The sequence below is a fragment of the Heloderma suspectum genome, chromosome 2 (genome assembly GCF_057233095.1).
Source record: "Heloderma suspectum isolate Gila_16-S chromosome 2, 16-S_ref, whole genome shotgun sequence".
Taxonomy (NCBI): domain Eukaryota; kingdom Metazoa; phylum Chordata; class Lepidosauria; order Squamata; family Helodermatidae; genus Heloderma; species Heloderma suspectum.
This window is the reverse complement of record NC_139459.1, coordinates 344,851,741-344,864,704: the sequence shown is the minus strand read 5'-3', so window position 1 is coordinate 344,864,704 and position 12,964 is coordinate 344,851,741. Positions and strand designations below refer to the sequence as shown.

Below are 12,964 nucleotides of genomic sequence, written 5' to 3'. Positions count from 1 at the left end.
GGACCTCCTTGCAGTCCAGGAGACTCATAAGAGTCTTCTCCAGCACCATAGTTCAAAGGCATCAATTCTTCGGTGCTCATCCTTCTTTACAGTCCAGCTCTCACAGCCATACCTTGCTACTGGGAAAACCATAGCTTTGATTATACGAACCTTTGTCGGCAAGGAGATGTCTCTGCTTCTTACTATGCTGTCTGGGTTTGCCATAGCTTTCCTCCCAAGGAGCAAGCGTCTTTTAATTTCATGGCTACAGTCACCGTCTGCAGTGATCTTGGAGCACAAGAAAATAACATCTGCCACTGCTTCCATTTCTTCCCCTTAGTAATTTTTGTACTTTCCAACAAATAAATTTGTGGAAATTTTGGAAAAGTGAAAAACAACCAGGAATTCCACATGACTTGCAGAGGCTGGTCCACCCGGAAACAGACCGGCTTCGTCAAGTTGGTCAGACTCACAGAAATCTGAACTCATTTCAATCTGTTTTGGATTCCTCTGACATGCCTAGGGATGAGAGCCTAAACAAGGCTAAAAATATGATTTTATCAGCTAATTAATGGTCATCTGCAGGCCAAATTCAGCCCATGCTGCACCACCGTTTGCCAGAAGTGGGGGGATCTGAGCCTATGCAAGTTTAAGACACTCACACTGAGTTTTTTTTAGTGCAATTGTCATTCTTTGGTCATGGTTTTTCCCACATGCTTTACACGACGTTGTTGCCCTGCAGCTGTTGTCCCGCCTCTTCCCCCAGGTTTCCCCGTGTTATTTCTTAACAGGGAAATGCAGTATTTTCTCAAGCAGCACCATCAAACCACCACCTCCTGCCCATGTACTTCTGCCATAGCGCAATGAGCCGCTTTTTTGTGGGTGGTTGTTTGGAGCACGGTTATCATGACAATGCCTGTGACAACGACGGGCTGGGAGTGTCACCCTGCCTCGCCTGCGCCCTTTGGCTTCTTTGCCATTCTTCTGTTAGTTGCCTGCAGAGCCCAACGTGGTGGGAGTCTGCAACCCTGGTAGAGTGGCTTTGCTGCCTCTCCTCTATTACTCCTTCTTGCCTGCTCCCACTGCCACCCCAGCAGCACTCTGCAATAGATCGGGGGATTGCTCTGCTCTGCAAGTGTTGCCTGGAGAGCTTTTTACCCTTTCTATCCAATCCCTATGTACAAGTGTAACCCCTTTCCATTCAATCCCCTCCCCCAGGGTATATACAAATGAGAAAAGAGGTACTGCGTGCTTTTAGAAGGACAATATTGACTTGTGCATTTGGGCAGCGGCAGGGGGGACTACCAAAGCTGCCAAGCTTCAGCACTTCACAATGGGATCGGGAGATCGCTCTGCTCCGCAAGTGCTGCCTGGAAAACTTTTAACCCTTTCTATTCAATAACACGTGCAGCTGCTTGTTTTGGGGTGTCAGGAGCTCCTTGGCGGCCTCTTTCAGTCTAAGCCAGTAGCCAAGTCCAGACACAGACAAAGGGATTCTTTTCAAAGCTTTATTCCTTTTACAACTTAACAACTCTACTATCAGCGACTAGCTATGAGCAGCAGAGTACCTATGCCCTGAGTTGGAACAGTTGGTCCCCGTTTGAAGGAGAATCACTGGCAGAACCTGAATTTATGGGCTAGGGAGAGTCCCTCCCCTTTTCCCTTGGATCCTCTGGGTGCAACCGTTGCTTGTGCGCCAACCGGGCACTACGCCTCCTTTCCGCGCCCTCCATTTGGCGCCGCTCCCTGAATCGGCGTTGTGCGTCCAGCAAGCCCGCTTTCCACACTCTCTCACTCCCAGGACTGCTATCTATGTCAGGAATGCCGGCGGGAGGAATCTCTGCCCACTGTTGGCCCTGGGTGGGATGAGCGCGCTCCTCTCCCATGAGCGGCTGCTCCACCTCAGAATCAGAACTACTCTGGGATTCTATGGGCTCAGTGTCCACCCTGACATGGGGTGGTGGTGGGGAGCAGACTTCCAACGTTGCATAGGTGCTGTGGAATAAAGTGGCTGAGGTAGGGATCAGAGGCAGCGGAAGTGAAAAGGGGAGGCAAGGAAGTTGAAATGAAAAAGTTCATGCCAAGAGTGGGGAGGGGCTACCCCAGAGGGAGTGGACAGTGGAGCATACAATCCTGCTAACATCCAATAACATTCTGCCAGGTTCCACCCACCAGTGTAAATGGCAGGTAGTATTATGCAGTAAAGAAAAACTAGCTGTGTAAAGAGCCCATTTAAAATCCCTCAGAGGATCTGGAAGAAGAAGGGTGGTAAATCATGGGATAAAAGCATCGTGTGGAGAAGCCCTTCTTTTCTCAGCTAAGTCAGTAGTGGTCATCTGCGCTCCAGATTTGGCCGATGAGGCATCCATTACCTATTAGTAGTTTTAACTAGCAAACTTGTCCACTGTTTCCAACTGAGTTGTAAAACTGATTGCATCACTAGGTAGGTGTTGTTGTAAATTCATTTGCATAATTGCATTAGATTGGCACTCACAGGAACTTTAAGGAACTCCCAGTTCCTCTTCCAAAGACAGTCATATGCATAACTAACACTGAAGAAGAACCCTGGAAGATGGAGGATGCAGAGGGATATATGACTATAGACCGAAGGAGTCAAACATACACAGGGTAAGCTCACAACAATGAGATCAAAGGTATTGACTTAAATGTCTCTCACTTTGTCCTGTTTTTGTATGCAAGACAGTTGCAGTAACTTAAAAAGAAACCTGTAGACATGATTTGGAAGAAGCTTGACCTTGTCCATTGGATGTCTCTTTTTTCTTAAAAAAAAAGAAAGAATCAGAAAGTGATTTGCGTTTGGGGTGTGTGTGTGTGTGTGTGTGTGAGAGAGAGAGAGAGAGAGAGAGAGAGAGAGAGGGGCCTTAATACTTAATTATATATCACCAATTAGACCAGCAACATTTCTGCATCGCAATAAGTGAATGAGCCATTATGAAGCTTTTCTCCTCCCTCATAATACTAGAAAAGGTGAAGCTTTTCTCCTCCTTCATAATATTAGAACCTGGGGTCATCCCATGAAGCTAATTGGGGGGAAATTCAGGACAGATAAAAGGAAGGGCTTCTTCATTCAGTGCACAGTTAAACTATGGAATTTGCTTCTGTGGGATGTGATGATGGCTAGCAACTTGGATAGCTTTAAAAGAGGATTACACAAATTAATGGAGAAGACTATAAAATGGTTACTAATCCTGATAGCCATATGCTACCTCCAGTATCAGCGGCGGTACATGTGCCTATGTACACCAGTTGCTGGGGAATATGGGTAGGAGGGTGCTCTTGCACTCATGTCCAGCTTTGGCATATGTCGCAGGCATCTGTCGGCCACTGTGTGTACATAATGCTGGAACAGATGGACCTTTCCTTTGTCTGATTCAGCAGGGTTCTTCTGATGTTCCTGCTGGCAGGAGGAGCTAAGCAGGAGTGATTGTGCAACATAAACAAGCATGTTGGCTCATTCAGAATAAGCCAGAATCCTTTCAAATTCTGGCTTATTGTGATGTGTGGATGTGCCCAAGATATGCATGTGTGCACCTGTGTTTCAATAAAGTGCCCCTCAAAGTCAAATTTTAAAATCCAGATTTTGATTTTAAATATTTGTATCAAGTTTGACTCACTTTGAATTTGTGCAGCATTTGAGCGGGCAGAGGAGGTTTGAAAATCCTCGGGATAAAAAAATATATATATACCAAGCTTGTCATTGCACAGAACAGGGTAGTTAACATCTAGTTTGCCGTTATGTAGCTGATTTTTGTGGAATGAAGAACTGGCATGGTGGTCCTGAGCTGGACCGGGACCATGGCTTGGGGGGAAGTTAACGCTCCCCCCCCCGCAGTCCTGATTGGATCCTGCCCTCTGTACCTGCTATTTACAATGGAAGAAAAGCTCCCATTGGTACCAATGGGAGCTCACCTCCACTGTGACTGGAGGGATGGGGAGGGGGGGTAGACTCAACAGGCAGAAGGTTAAAGCCCCCCCCGACACACACACACACACACACACACCATGGTCCAGGCCCAGCTCCCTCCTTCACTAGCACCAGCTATTGGTTTAATGACAGTCAGCTGCACAATCCGAAACTACATGACAAAGGTCTAGTCTAGTTTTGACCTCAGGCACCAGTATATCAGTGGACCTCACTTGGATGCAGTGAGGGCCAGAGCAAATGCCCTGTCCTGCCAGCTGTTGACACTGTGCCCAGCAAGATGCATCTTCAAGGCCCCATCAGTGGGTTGTTGTACGGAGAGCTTATTTAATTGATGAGGGGGGAAAATCAGCAGGTGTTGTCAGGACTGTGAGGTCAGCTCCATTTATTTATTTCTGTAGTTATTCAAGAGCTCGGGGGGTGGGCAGAAGGTTCTCAGCAAACCTTTGATGCATGGCCATGATGCCAAGGACAAGTTCTTTCTAAGAATATATATGCTATAGACACAATAATCCTATCCAAAGTTGTTTGGAATTATATGTTTGTGTATATTGCCTGTGTGCTTCCATGTAAATGGCTTTTAAACTTTTTTATATTGTGTTTAATGTTTTAACTTCTGTAAACTGCCCAGAGAGCTTCAGCTATGGGGCAGTATAGAAATGTACTAAATAATAATATTAACATTAATCATAATAATCCGTCCTGCTATGGCTGGATCAGGATCAGTGTTAGGTTAAACTAAGGGGCAATCCAAAAGCAAGTCAATAAACAGGCAATGGTCAAAGGCACAGTTTTACCAGGCAAGAGGGAGAGTACCAAAAGAGAGGTGTGAAGAGCAGCCAAGACCCAAGCACAGATAAACAGTCAGAAACAAAATGCAGTCTACGAAGCAGAGTCAAGCAGGAGTCCAAGGTCAGTAGCACAGAGGTTCTGTCACAAGGCAAGGTCAGGAAAACAATGTTTGGGGTTGGGACCACAGCAGGGGGGAGAGTTAAAGGCCCCCTACCTCTCCTGCTAGTGTCCAGATCTGGACTGAGGGCCCTGTCCTCACTCTGGAATAAAAAAAGAAAAAAGACATAGTTGCTAGCTGCATCTTTAAGTAACTTACTTCTGCAAAACATGTCACTGTAATGGCTCCCTGCAAAGTTGCTGGGAATTTTAATTTGGTGATGGTGTCAACTGAGAATGATTTCATAAGTGTCTTAACTCTATCCACTTCCCCATCCAGAAGTACAGTTCACAGGAAAAACTGAATTGCTGACTATCACACCAATTAGTCTATGGTGTAACTACTCTTAGGTTGATTCTAGACAAGACTTTTATTTCACCCTGCCTCATTCACAGAATTTTACAGGACATCCAGATGTCATCGCTCCCTGCCATGCTTTCCCAACACTCCCCACCATTTTTGTTACCACAAAAAATCCATTAGGGAGAAAAAAAGGATGGAATAGCTGCACAATGCCTTCTAATTGGTAGCGCTAAGAGCCGTCCATCTGGAAGCACCTTTCGTGTCTGCAATTAAGTTTTCTCCCTGCCCTTCCCTTTCTCTCTTTGCTGGAGAGCATTTTTTAGGCTGATGTGAGCCCCTCACCCTGTGCATAGACAAGGTCACTGGAGCAATCCTCTAATGATGCACACTTGCTTGGGACCAGGTCCTCACATAACAACAATTCCTGGGTTGTTTAAACCAGGAATGGTCAAGGCTGAGTGGCAGCAAGTGAGTGCATTGCCTCCCGCATGTTTGTCACTTCCATTTTCAGGTCCTTGAGCTAGTGGGGCACCCATTCCATGCAGCTCACAGAATGTGCATACAGGTCCCTATAACGTTCAGGCATATGCACCTACCATCCACCTCTGGTGCTTTTGGTTTCTGAAGGTTCTTTAATGTTTGAAGCTCTGGAACACAAATAGGGGATCGGTCCAGCTTGTACTGTCATTCACAAGCAAATGCTTGGGCCTCTTCAATGGCTTGAGCACCCTTAGCTGTTTCAGTTATGACATTTTTTAAAAAAGCAATAATCCACATTGGTGTCTTCTGAACTCATGAACATCTGCTTCCGTACTGAATGGGGTAGTGAGGTTATGTTTTCCACAAAGCACTGGGCCTCTCTTTGGTCTCAAACGGCCTTTGTACCAGGCTGTGTAACAGCTGTGGTATACACTCAATGGTGGGGGAGCTACTGCCGATCCTGACCGTGAACTTCAATTCCACAGAACCTTCCTCCAACCTTCTCTGGTGGAAAATTGGTCTTGGCGTTTCACTGGCAGGAATTGTTGCTCTGCCCCTGGTCTTGATTTTTCTCAGTCTTCCTGGTAAGTTATTCCTGCTCTGCTTCTTCTAATCTGAAAAGGCTTCTCCATACACATTGTTGTGGTTGTTTTCATACAATTAATAATACCTAGTTGCTATTTATTTGTTGAGCATGAACCAAACATCCACCCCCGCCCCCTTGCTTTGCCTGCAGAGGTATATTGCACTTCTTCAATCTCCCTTGCAACAGATTTGTTTTGTGAAGTTTCTTCTCTCTGGAGGAAAGAGGCTGGGTGTCTTCAGCTGTCAGGGACCAGAAGATTCTGCAGATCATCAGTCAACCCCTGAGTCCATCTGCAGTTCTTTCTGCCACACTTCCTCGGGGGGGGGGGGAGCCTAGAACTTGGACTATGTCATCAGAAGAGGGATCAGAAGAGATGCCATAAACATTTCAGTTACCCATGATATAACATACTTTTTGCAGATTTTAATTGTGTGCTACCATGGGAAGGGTACCAAAAAAGCAGGGTACAATAACAAATAATTCTCGAACAACAACATTTTGTTGCTTAGAAAATTAGGTTCTTCCCATTTCCCAGATGTGATGTATCTGCCTTGGAGGAAGCAATCCTATGGCCCCCAGAGAGAGTCTTGGGGGCTATGAGATGGTTCAGATTCCTGGATCTTCGGTCGGAAACACCGCTCCAACCTTGAAGCCAGGAATCTGAGCTCCCTGCCCCTGCCCCCTCCCTGCCAGCAGGGAGAGAACTGCACTGGCTGCCTCTCTGAGCTCACAAAACCAACCTTGGAGAGGAGGGAAAGGGGTCCTGCTCTGCATTGGATAGGTGTAAGCCTCCGAGTTCAGAGGCTTACAGCCATCCCAATAGGATTGCACCCTAAGTAATTTACAGGAGTCCAACCACCGTGGTAAGCTTCATTTTATTGAACTGAGAGTCAAACAGGAAACAGGAAGTAAAATTTGCCAAGAAGGAACAGCACATCACATCAGATAGTATGCATGTTGTTACTTTTTGCTACTTGCCATTTTCTAATCCATTGTGTCTTCCAACAAGGCTCCTCTGAAACAAGACAGATGGTCGTGCAACATCCAGTGGTTTTCTCCACACATTTATATGGCTAAAATGAAAGCAGTATGACAGAACGTCTCAATAAACTCCCAAAACAAAATTCGTGTACATCAGCTTCTGCCTCATGTTTATGTAAGTACAGCTCTGTGTGGCATGTACACATCAGATAGATGAGTTATTTCATTCTGAAATACAAACTTTCATCAAGCTTCTGCCGCTGCTGCCGCTTCTCACAATGCCATTCACTGTCCCAAGATGTTGTGGTGGCCATGGCAAGCTCTAACAATTCCTAGTATATTGCTAGAAAGAATCAAATAGATTCTTGGAGCATTAACCATGATAGTGAAGGGGACAACGAGGCTTAGAGGCAATATACTGTTCAGTAGTAGGAATGGTCAAATATGTCATTTTCAGTGTCTCGGACATTTGTTTCATGAGATTTTTTTAAAATCTCAAGTTCTTTCCACCCTGTTTGATGAAGAAATTGTGAACATTGGAAAATTCTAATAAAAAACTAACTGAAACTAAATTATCAGCCATCTGCACCAGTCAAATTCAATAGGTACACCTGTTTCCAGCAAGGAGAGGCCCATGTTGTACCTGCTGCCATGTAGCTATTAGAGATGAGGAGTCTATCAGTGATCCTAATTCAGCACCACACATGTATTCAAACCCAGACTTTTAAGAGCTAAACACTCAATTCCTGGGGCTGGATGGATGAATCTGTCAGTTTTGCTTTGTCCCACATTTGAGGGTGTTTTTTGAAGAGTTCCTTTTTGAAAAGTTTGTCAAGTTTGGTAAGTTCTTAACAAAAAAAGAACTGAACAAAATTCTCACCCACCCCTACTCAATACCAGATATTGGGAATAAACAGGGAAGTCCTGTAGCCCTTCATGACTTCACTAAGAATTTCCCATAAGTATTTGACAGGACACTGTCAAAGACAGAATGTGGCATTAGTTGGATCTTTGTTCAAGGTCTTTAATCGACCTTTAGCTTGGGCTTCAAGTGAGAATGGTCTCATCAACTGGATTAATGGGGCATCAGATCGGAAGGAGTGGAGTAAATAAATGAAAAGATGGAATTATATTATTTTATTTATTTGTTTGGGTTTTTAAATTTAAAATATTTTATAACTCACTCTTCAGTTTAAACAAAATGTCTAGTGAGGCTTACAGCTCATAAATAAAACAATAAAATCAAGAAGTGTACATCAAATACAAGACAATTGCTAAAACGGGCAACCTAAAAGAGCAGCAGTGATACATAAATCTAAAAGCAAACTGAAAAGGCAGATTGAGACTACAGTCCCTATGCACCAGGGGTGAGCAATGTGCAACCCATGGGCTGCGTATGGTCCTTGCTGCCCCCCAAAGTTGTAAAACTACATAAATCTTAAAACAAAATGATGTTTGGAGTGGCCAGTTTGAAGTCGTTGATACCCTTTTGGCACTCTGTAGCTACCACCAAGTACCAAACAGGTCAAAGTAGCTTGAAAACAAGCTAATTTTGACCCTTTTGGCACTTCGTAGCTGCTCCAGACACCATTCATTCATTCATTCATTCATTCATTCATTCATTCATTCAACACCACAGGGAGGGACGTGCAGCCCATCAGGAGGGTCCAAGGGGCAAAAACGGCTCCCAGAACTCCCAAAGTTGCCCACCCCTTCTATACACGCTTACTTGGAAGTAAGTCCTCAGTGGGACTTAATTCTGAGTAAATATGCACAGTAAGAGGCAGATTAAGAAGCCTGAGCAAATAAAAGGGTCTTTGCCTGACATCAGACTCAGCACCAAGTGTGACTCTCAGTGGAGAGATTCCAAAATCCACAGTCAGGCAATACCGTGGATTTTTAGGTCCAACCAAATAGGTACAAAATTGTGGGCAAGCTTGTGTGTTTCTCTGTGGAGAGAGTTCCACCGATGGGGGTGCCTCACTTTGGCTGACACCTGCCTCACCTCCGAAGGCGAAGGCATGCGGTGAAAGACTTCTGAAGATGACTTCAACTTTTGGACAGGTACATGAGGGAGTAGATGGTCCTTTATGCTGTACAGGGTTTTAAACATGGTTAAACCATACAAAAAGTTGTGTTTGGACATGGACCAGTGACCAGTAAAGTTGTTTAGGAACTGACAAGATGTTGTATTCAAGCAGTCCCATTCAACACCCTATCTGTATTTTGGACCCATAGCATTTTCCTAGTCCTCTTCGGAAGACAGTCCCATGTGCAACTCGTTAGGAACAAAGGAAGCTGCTTTATATTCAGTCAGACCATTGGCCCATCTAGCCCAGTATTGTCTATACCGGCTGGCAGCAGCTCTCCAGATTTTTAGGCAGGGGTCTCTCTGAGCCCTACCTGAAGATGCAGGGGATTGAACCTGGGGCCTCTACCACCGAGCTATGGCCCTCCCCCAGTAACAGAGCATGTTAACGTTGCCATATAAAAACCTGCCTGGGAAAACCTGAGCACCTGCCCCTTCACTGAACTTGAACTGGTGCAATGATATACCTACATGAGCAAAATACTTCTTCACAGAGATGAACAAACAGGGCCTGTGGAAAAGCTTAGGTCACGTCAAGGTCAACGGCTGAGCAAGGAAACCTCTCACGAACCAGGCCACATGAGAAACGCTGCAGGCTCTTATCTTGCAGTTTGATTACCATCCTTGCAATATATTATAGTCTGTTGGTTTGCAAGTGCTTCTCATATGAATCATATGTCTTCTATTTTTTTGTATGAATTGCAGCCTTACACTTAAAGAAGGGTCCATTTCAGATTTTCTATCCTGCGAAATTTTCTATCCTGTGAAGCAAGTGGGCTTAATCTGATCCAGGTCTCATGACTTTCTTACCCCTTTCATGTCTTTGAGGACTTAATGGCTCATAGGAGTTTTGACAGTTGTGGGCTGGGCAAGACTGAAGTTGCAACAGCAGCAGGAGGGTCACTATCCTGCTCTGAAAATTCCCGTGTCATCATGAGCTGCAGTTTCTTGAAACTTCCCCTCCCCTTACTTGACAGGGAACCTCCAGCCGAGTCTCTTCCCCCATTGCCCATTTTCCTCTCTGTGCACCAAGAACAGGGCAGCCCCTACCTCCATGTACAGAGAGACATGTGTATGAATGGCGTGGGTGTGTGAAAGAGAATGGCCTTGCTCACTTTAAGGCGTGGCCCCACCAACTGCTGTCATTTGGCCCCTGGGAGGTGTCCCAAGAGGCAATCAAGCCCTTAAGAGTGAAAAAGGTTCCCCATCACTGACTTCCAGCTTCACCATTACAGTTATTAATTCTTTCAGGCCCTCTTTGCCACTATGGGGAAGGGCACATCAAATCCCCCATCGTCCATATTACAACAAAGAGGCTCAAGCAAGTTCACAGAACCTTTTATTCAGGCTCCACATTAATTCATGGGTTTCCTAGCGTTTAAACATTCCCAAAGCCCATTCATACAATCATGTTGCCATGTAGTGGGTACCATCCAGTATATGCTCAGGTAGTTGTGCAGAAATGGGAATGTAAAAAAAATGGCAAAGATGTGAGCTGATCCTTCAGCAATAGCCTTCAGCCTTTAAAAACCTGGATGCTGGCTTTGGTCCAAACATGAATTTGGGGACCTACTTCTTACTTCTTTTTTCATTTGTATGCTGATAGTGCTGCTGTTGCAGTCTACTTTAGTTCAGTCATGGGTCCCAATCCACCAGTTGAAGACCAATGACTGGAAATCCAGTCATACAGAAGAACATGAGAAGAGCCATGCTGAATCAAACCCAGAGCCTACCAAGTCCAACATTTTGTTTGCACAGTGGCCAATCAGCTGCCTGTGGGAAACGCACAACTGGGACCCTCCCACTCATCTTCCCCAGCAACTGGTGACAGCGGCACACTGCCTCCAGTACTCATATGAGGAAAGCTTATATGTATGAGGAACTGTGTATGTTTAGCATGGAAAAGAGAAGACTGAGGGGGAACACAACTGCACTCTTCAAATAATACCAGAAGGGCTCTCACATGGAAAAGGGCAAAGACTTCTTCTCTGCCATCCATTAAGACTTAACAGACTTAAGTTACAAGAGGGTAGACATTAGGAGAAACTTCTTAACTGTAAGAACAGTTTAACAATGGACCCAATTACCTAGGGGACAGGGTGAACTCTCCCTTGCTGTTGCTGGAGTTTTTCAAGCAAAGACTGGACAGCCATCTGTTAGGTTTGTTCTACCTCTGGATCAAAATAGATGGGCTACTAAGCCCAGTCCAACTCTGCGATTCCATGGATGGCGTGCGATGCTCAATTTGGTTCATGCATGAATCAGTTTGGTCAAGTGTGACCTCAACATGGGAAGGAATCATTTGTTGCTGTTGTTCAGTCGTTCAGTCGCGTCCGACTCTTCGTGACCCATGGACCATAGCACGCCAGGCCTTCCTGTCCTGCGCTCTCTCCCGGAGTGTATATACTGTAATAGCATGGGCTGGGGAGATTACACTGGATCATGGAGAGTAGAGGTCAGAACATTTCTTTTGCCTTCTTTGTTCCTGCTCAAGGCTGACCCAATCACTAGCTAGGGTGGGACAATCTATTCTTCCCCTGCTCCCATCCACCTGTGAGCCTCCCTTTTCATCTTCCTTGCTGGAGATTTCAGGGGAAGGGAAGTGTTGGGAAAGGATCAGAGACTACAGAGTCTCTACAGAGACATGACTAGATGTGATTTGGCTCATCATTGGCCTCAGAATAAATTGAGCTAATGCCAGTGTTGGGATGGGATGGTAGAGATGGGAATAGCTGTTTGCCAAGCCCAATCATGAAGTTCGCCAGGGATGAGAGGTAGAGTTACCCATCATCACCACTCAAAATATTATAGAAAATATTGAATATGACCTGTTGATGCTTAAGGTTATTGCCTTTGAACAAAATCTTAATATTTATGTGGTGGTTTGGGTTCGTTAAAATGTAGCAGCCATATCGGGGGTCAGACTAAGTAGCCTCATGCAGTCTCATGCTTCATGTTCTTGCTGAGCTCTTTCTCCCTTGAATATATTGTTGTAAGCTGACGAGACACAGGAATTCCTTATCTTGTCAAAGGTCATACAATTGTATATCTTGTTCTCTGCTGTTCTCTCCTTATCACAGCTACCCTATAACCCAGTTCTTATATTATAAACAATGGTGCTAGGAGAAGAAATGTTGAGGATTGCAACCCCACGCGGGAGGGGGAGGAGGAGCCGTTTCATATGTGTCACAATGTCTATAAAACCAATGTGCTAATGTATTTCGGGGCTTCTGGCTCTTTGGAAATGATTCCAGCCTTAAGCCCGCGCGTTAAATAAAGAATCTCTTTTTCCTTCACTCCGTGGTCTCTCTGACTCTGGGTTCTGCAACATAAATGGTGCCGTGACACGGATGTGGCAGGCTCTGAGACAGAGAGGTGGCAGTTGCCTGCTCTTAATCGCCACACCGGGAAGACGAGCTTGGCGCATGCCTCCCTTTTTTGGCGCCACCGACCTTTTTGTCGAGTGAATGGGAGAAAGCCTGCACCGGGATCGCCCAAATGGCAGTGAGCAGTAAGAGAACCTTGAGAAGTGGAGGAAGGAACTTGAGCCCTGCCTGTATTGCAGCTGCAATTGAGTTAAAACCCACATTGGAAGCCTTCAGGAGAAAGGCAAGTATATGGGAAAAAGAGGGCCCCGTCTTTAGGGAGACAGGC

General features: G+C 45.3%; 1 long non-coding RNA gene across 1 annotated transcript; it reads left to right on the top strand.

The window, feature by feature from the left end:
• The first annotated feature begins 2,511 nt into the window (after positions 1-2,511).
• On the top strand, positions 2,512-7,790 carry LOC146355327 (uncharacterized). Its single transcript, XR_014787152.1, has 3 exons — positions 2,512-2,607; positions 6,140-6,238; positions 7,250-7,790. It is a non-coding gene; the product is annotated as an uncharacterized LOC146355327 (long non-coding RNA).
• The last annotated feature ends 5,174 nt before the right edge of the window (positions 7,791-12,964 follow it).